The sequence below is a fragment of the Camelus ferus genome, chromosome 30 (assembly GCF_009834535.1).
Source record: "Camelus ferus isolate YT-003-E chromosome 30, BCGSAC_Cfer_1.0, whole genome shotgun sequence".
Taxonomy (NCBI): domain Eukaryota; kingdom Metazoa; phylum Chordata; class Mammalia; order Artiodactyla; family Camelidae; genus Camelus; species Camelus ferus.
The window spans coordinates 1,451,404-1,457,403 of NC_045725.1; the positions used below are offsets into that span (position 1 = coordinate 1,451,404).

A 6,000-nucleotide genomic window follows, 5' to 3' on the forward strand; every position below is an offset into this window, starting at 1 on the left:
CTGGGTAGAAACTCTTAATTAAACTCAAACAATGAATCAACCAGCACATATTTTCTGAGCATCTGGCATGTTCAGGCCTCGGTGCCAGCCAAGCACTGGCTTCCCTCCTTTTCTTCCCATGCCCACAAAAACACCCAATTTTTTCCCTTAAATTATGGAAATCTCAAGGCATAAAAAAACTTTTGCAAAGTGGAATACACAAATTGTAAGAGGAAAGGGATCAGAACGCTTTGGCACCAGCCTCGGAAGGAACCAGAGTTGTTCTCACAACCTGTCTCCAGTGAAGTTGCAGCCCCTAGTCTCCGTTGGCAGTGCTGTGCAATCAGGCCCAGTGTGTGTGTGGTTGGTAAGCAGCAGGGACCCAGGCAAGAGGGTTCAACACCCAGATGTGGCACGATGCTCCCCCAGTTCAGCTTAAGAGAACCCAGAGAGATCCACCCGTTGACTAACTGGGCATCTTAGCTGGAGTGAAGCCTTCAGAGGCCGGCTGTATACACCGCCCAATCCTCAAGACTGGGAAGGGGTGAGGGTCTGGTGAACCCCATCTGGGTTTGTGGGATCCACCCCGGACTTCTTAGCAGAGATGGAGTCTGTGCTTACATCTCTTGTAGACAGGAAGACCTCGGGTTCACCTGACTGACCCCCCCCCCCCAGCACAGCTGCCCCTGAGCAGGGCTGAGGGGTGAACCAGCCCGACACTGCTGCCTCCTCAGAGTCACTGCCACATTCACCAACAGTCAGAACCCCTTTACAACAGCCACTTGCTCCAAACCTTGGCCTGGAGCACACACCTCAGTATCCAGCTGTCTCTGCAGCCGCGGGAGGGGGAGGAGACAGGGAGGCACAGGCAGACTGGAGCCCAAACCAAGCTCTGGGTGTGCTTTTTTACAAGGTGACAAGGGTGACAAAGGAAGTTCCAGAGCCTGGCTGGAAGAGTAGGAAACCAGAAACCAGAAAGGAACCTCCTGGAAAGAGGCAGGCTGGGAGAGGGGTCTACCAGGCACCCAAAACCCCTGGAGCGCAAACACCACAGAGTCCCCACGGACTCGCAGGTTTGGGGAAGCATTAGGGAGACCCCAGCTAGTCCTGCCAAAGCCCAGGACTCCTCGGTGCCGTACCCCCTCATTCCTGCGGCCACTGTTCGGACCCCGGGCTTCTCTCTCTGCCCTCAGCCCGAGCGTCCGTTCTGGGCTCGGTGGGCGAATTTGGGAGCCCCCTGGGCACAGCTAGGGCCTGGAGGGTGCAGGGCGGGCTTGGGCTCCGAGTTTGCAGAATTCCCGGCTGCCGGAGTGGGGCTTCCTCTCCCCTGTTCAGGTCCGCGCCCCGGCCAGAGAAGGACAAGCTGGGAGCGCGGACGTGCGTGGAGGGGGACGGCGCGGGGGGCTACGTGTTCGCGCAGCCGTGTGTGTACGGGGGAGACAGGCAGGGGCGAGGAAAGGGCACCCACGGGCTGTGGGCTCGTCCACGTCCCGCCCCCTCTTGGAGGGACCGGGTGCTCCACCAACCAAGCCAGAGCGGGCGCCGGGGAGATCCCCGGCCACCCCGCTCGGTTGCCCCCACCCTAATCTCCCACCCAGGTCACCCCCCTGGGTCGCGGACGCCGCTTTGCCCACCTGTCCTTCTTCTCACCTGTGCTCCAGCAGATCAGACGCGGGCAGACGGGGCGGAAGCGGGAACCAGGCTCCGGCCGCAGCCGCCCTGACCTCCATGAAAGCGCACGAAGCAGCGGGAACCCGCGCTCCCGTCCGGCCGGGCGCCCGTGCGCTGAGGACTCGGAGCCTTGCGGGGGGCTGGGGGCGGCGCCCAGCTCAGCCCCGCCCAGGCTCCAGGGGCGGAGGGGGGAGGGGCGCTTCAAACGTCCCTCCCGGAATTTTCTTTGCCCCCAGCCCTTCGCGCAACCCAGTGGAGACTGCGTGCGCCGCATTATCGCCGCTTCGGGACAGGTGCCTGCGCCCCTTGGCCCTGCTCCCGCCCCTGAGGCTCGAGTGTAGACCCCCACGCCCTTCCCGCCCTCTCCTCCATCGGGACCTTACAATGTAGACTCCCTGCCCTCTGTCCCCACTTCGGCCCCGAAAGACTCCAGCGTAGACGTCTTTCCCCGCCTCACCCCTTGTCGCCTCTCTGGCCTCAGGACCCTCGGGTGTAGATTCTACTGCGTCTTCTGTCCCTGCTCCTGCCCGGAACTCTCCGTGTAGACCCCGCGCCCGTCGCGCCCCCGCTCCTGCATCGGGATCCTCCAGTATAGAACCCCGCGCCCCCGGTGCCCACTCCAGCCCCGGGACGCTCCCGTATAAACCCCCGGCCCCATCGTGCGCTCAACTTTACCTCGGGGCTGGACTCCGCGGGCTACCGCTCCGCTCGCCCTGCTGGCGGCCTCCTCGGGGCGGAGCACGGCGTCTCCGGAGCCCGAAGCCCGCGGAGTCCGGCACCGCCCCGCGCGCCGCCCCCGGCCCGGCCCGGCCCTGGGGATCCGCCAGGCTGCGGTAGCGCGGCGCCCCCTCGCGCCGGCCGCGGGTCCCCAGGACGAGCGGACCCCTGGGCGCGGCTGCCCGGCTGGGAGCCGGGAGCGCAGGGCCATGTCCACTCGGAGCGAACTCTCGGGGGCGCACGAATCGCGGGCCCCGCTCTGCGCACCGCGCCCACCGATGCGACAGGCACACGCTCTCACACTCGCGTTCACACACACACAGTGGCGCCCCCTCCAATCCCCATTACCACACTGCAAAGCAGCCCTGAGGGTAGAGGGGCAGACGAGGGGCTCTCCACTTGGGCGCGGTCCCGAGCCCTGAGGAAGGCCAGTTGTGGGGTCTGGAGACGCTCGGCTGGTGACCAGGAGAGCCTGCTCTTGGGGGCCAGCATTGCCAGAGGTATGTGTGATGCATCGGATTACTGACATCCCTCATTTGCATTTACAAGGAGGAGATGTTCCTCTCCAGCCTGAACACTGAGACCTTGGAGAGAAGGTGTTTTCCTACACAGAAACACTCATTGAATATCAGAGCTAGAGAGGCTTGGCCACCCTATCCCTGAAAGGCCACCTCTCCCACTGGAAGTGATGGCTTGGGGGTGGGAGGCTGTCTGCGTTTTGGACAGCTCCATCTGTCAGCAGAGGAGCCGAGCAGGCGGAGCAGAATATGGTTTGGGGGGGGGGGCATTTGCCCAGGAGAATGGATATTTGTAGCTGCCGAGGCAGTAATGTTATTTCTAAATAACATTAAATTCATCGCTGGTTGACGCATTTGAGTTTTTGTGTAGCTTCTGTTTTACAAAATGAGCAAACGTTTATGAAATGTTTGGGAGGCGTAGTACCTGCTCATTGTGGGAAACCAGTAAACCCGTGAAAAATGCACAAGGGAGAGTCAGAAATCCCTGTAGCTGCACCTCCACCATTCAGACTTTGTCACTGTTACTATCCAGGACCTATTTTTGTACCAAAACATTTTGACCCTTTTAAATGCAAAAATGTATTTTTGTTAGTTTATACACAAAAATAGCATCATAATTTTTACTGGATTTTCACTGGATTTAACAGGGAATGAACATCCTCAGAGCTCTCCAGGCTCCAACATCTTTCTAAATGATCACACAGAACTCCATCTGTGGTCAGTACCAAACTTTAGCTGAAACTCTATTATTTGACACCCAAGTTTTCTCCAGTTTTTCGGTGTTACAAAATACTGCTACCAAAACAGCCTTGTAGGTGTAGCTTAACCCACTTTCTTGACGATAGTAACATATTGGCAAATACTGACTGGTATGTTATTAGTGGAAAATCCTTGTGGTGAATGTAGCTGAAACTTAATTTCTTTGAAGGAATGGGAAGTTTGCCCATGCATTTACTTGCCTCTCCATCTTTGCAGACAGCGAACCCTTGTGCAGGGCTGTTTTTACTTTTGCTTCTTTGTCCTCAATGTGGACAAGACCCGGCACCGAGGACGAGTGCTGTCAGTGCTCGCTGTGAACGTGTAAGTGAGGAAGGAATTGGATACTGTTGCAAATATAGATGTCTAATTACTTTCTTTGCCAATATTTTCCAAATTAGTAGTTTTCTTCTAGGTATTTTTAATTTTCATGAATTTTCATTTCTTGGCTCCTTTTCAAAATAAGGTGATACGTTTTCCCCCCTTTTTGGGGAATGGGCTTCCTTGAGAAAGAATTCAGATATTGTGCGATCCATCCCTCTGATGTCTGTGACCTGGTGGGTTTTAGGATGTTCACAGAGTCATCCAACCATCACAGCTGGTGGTAGAGCATTTTCACCTCCCCACAAAGACCCCCGGCCCCTGGTGGCATGAACTCGCTGTCTGTCCATCTGTCCATCTGCCCATCTGCCTGTCTGCCCCTTCTGGGTTCACAGGTGCTCAGAGCTCTGTTCTGCAGACGTCGCCTCTGCTGCTGGAGTCCGACGGCCTTTCAGACACTTGCGTTCTTTTATCTGCCTGTTCTTGGCTTTCCTTTTCTTTCTCGTCTTCTTCTTGGAAGAAGAGGTCTGTTTCAAGGTCTGCCACCCTCCCTCTCTGCAGACCAGCCCCTCTCCTTGCTGGTGGTTCCTCCTGCCAGAGTCACCGCAGGCCTTTTCCTGGTTCACTCAGCTGCTACTGGAAAACCTTTATCTTTCCGCGTTTCTCTTCTCTGGCTTTTCTTTCTCGAGTGTTGGCAGTATTTTATGTGTTCGGTCACCTCACAGTTCCGGCGAGTGCTGAGTGATCTGTTTCTCTCCCAGAGGCTGCTCTGTCCCTCCCGCTTTGATAGATCAAACCTCTCCCATCACAGGAGCGGTGGCTCCTTTGAGCTTTCTCAGAGCTCCTCCTTTGTTTGTCACCTTTCATCCTCAGCCCTAACTTCCCGAGCTCTACGTGTTTCTGGTACCCCATTTCCTTATCTTAATTTGACATCCTTGAGCTCTGCGTAGGGACGCAAGCTACTGAAATGTAACTAAAACAAACTCGGTGCGTTTGCCTCAGGAAGTCATCCCGATGGCCCTGGTCCTTCGCCTGGAGCCTTTGCTGTTCAAGGATTGGGCGACGTTTCACCCCGGAAACAGAGATGCTCCTGAAACGGGTGCAGCTGTAACTTTGTGAATCTGGTCAAACAAGAATCTTTAGGGTGAGCTCTGATGAAAGGTACCGTGGGAGGTAAGCAACCAGCGTCTCTTAGCTGTCCTCAGACAGCATCCGAGGCATGAGGGCACTTCCTGCGCCCCGGTCCTTCTCTCGTCCCGACGAACAGATGCTCATGGTGGAGGCCGGTGAGCCTGGCGGGGCTGCTGCGTGTCTGTGAACCTCAGAGCCTGTGCCTTAGCGAGCAATTCACGTGACGCTTCTCAGTGTTGCTCTTCTTGTTACGAAATGCTCCAGTAAGCACTGCAGCCCTTCCGCGGGAGCGGCTCGTCATTTACTCTAGATCTTCAGTGGAGCGGATGCAGGAGTCTTTTGCCCCCTCGATCAACTTCGTGCTTGTGAACTCAACATTCAGCTCCCCTTGTGTCGTGCTTCTCCGAAGCAGCCTCAAAGTTGATGCAGTAACATTTTGAATTATTTGAATTGCTTAACCCTGCAGAGCATACTGATAAGGTTTTGGGTGACTGCTTTTTTCCTGAATTGTTTGGCTTCGTGACCTCCGGAAGAGAAGCACTTCTCTTGTCTTTGTGAACGGAGTGGAGCTTGGCCACTCAAGCGTCGTGGGAGAGGCCGCGCGCCCTCACCCAGTTCGGTAAGAACTTGCTCGCGCCGGTGGGCGCTGCAGCCGGGAGGTGCTTCGAACTCAGCTGGAAAAGCCCTGCTGCGCAGCGGCGGATCTCAGACGGCAAAGGCCCAGATGCACGAGCCGGGACATTGCTACGCAGGGCTTATCTGTCTTGGCTCAGCCTTTAAATGAGCCTTGAATTCTTCCTCCCCAAACGTGAACCCCCCCACCATCTTCAGTCTGCAGAAAGTAGTGGCTCAGGTCACAGAGGCCAGGACAGCAGTGAGAGAAAGAGAGACACACGGAGAAAGCTGC

General features: G+C 56.4%; 1 protein-coding gene across 1 annotated transcript in view; it reads right to left on the reverse strand.

The window, feature by feature from the left end:
• KCNG2 (potassium voltage-gated channel modifier subfamily G member 2) overlaps positions 1-2,412 on the reverse strand; it is a 48,679-nt gene extending 46,267 nt beyond the window's left edge. Inside the window, 1 exon segment of the mRNA XM_032470592.1 lies at positions 2,326-2,412. The gene's annotated coding sequence lies outside the window, so the exon portion shown is untranslated.
• Between the last annotated feature and the right edge of the window lie 3,588 nt (positions 2,413-6,000).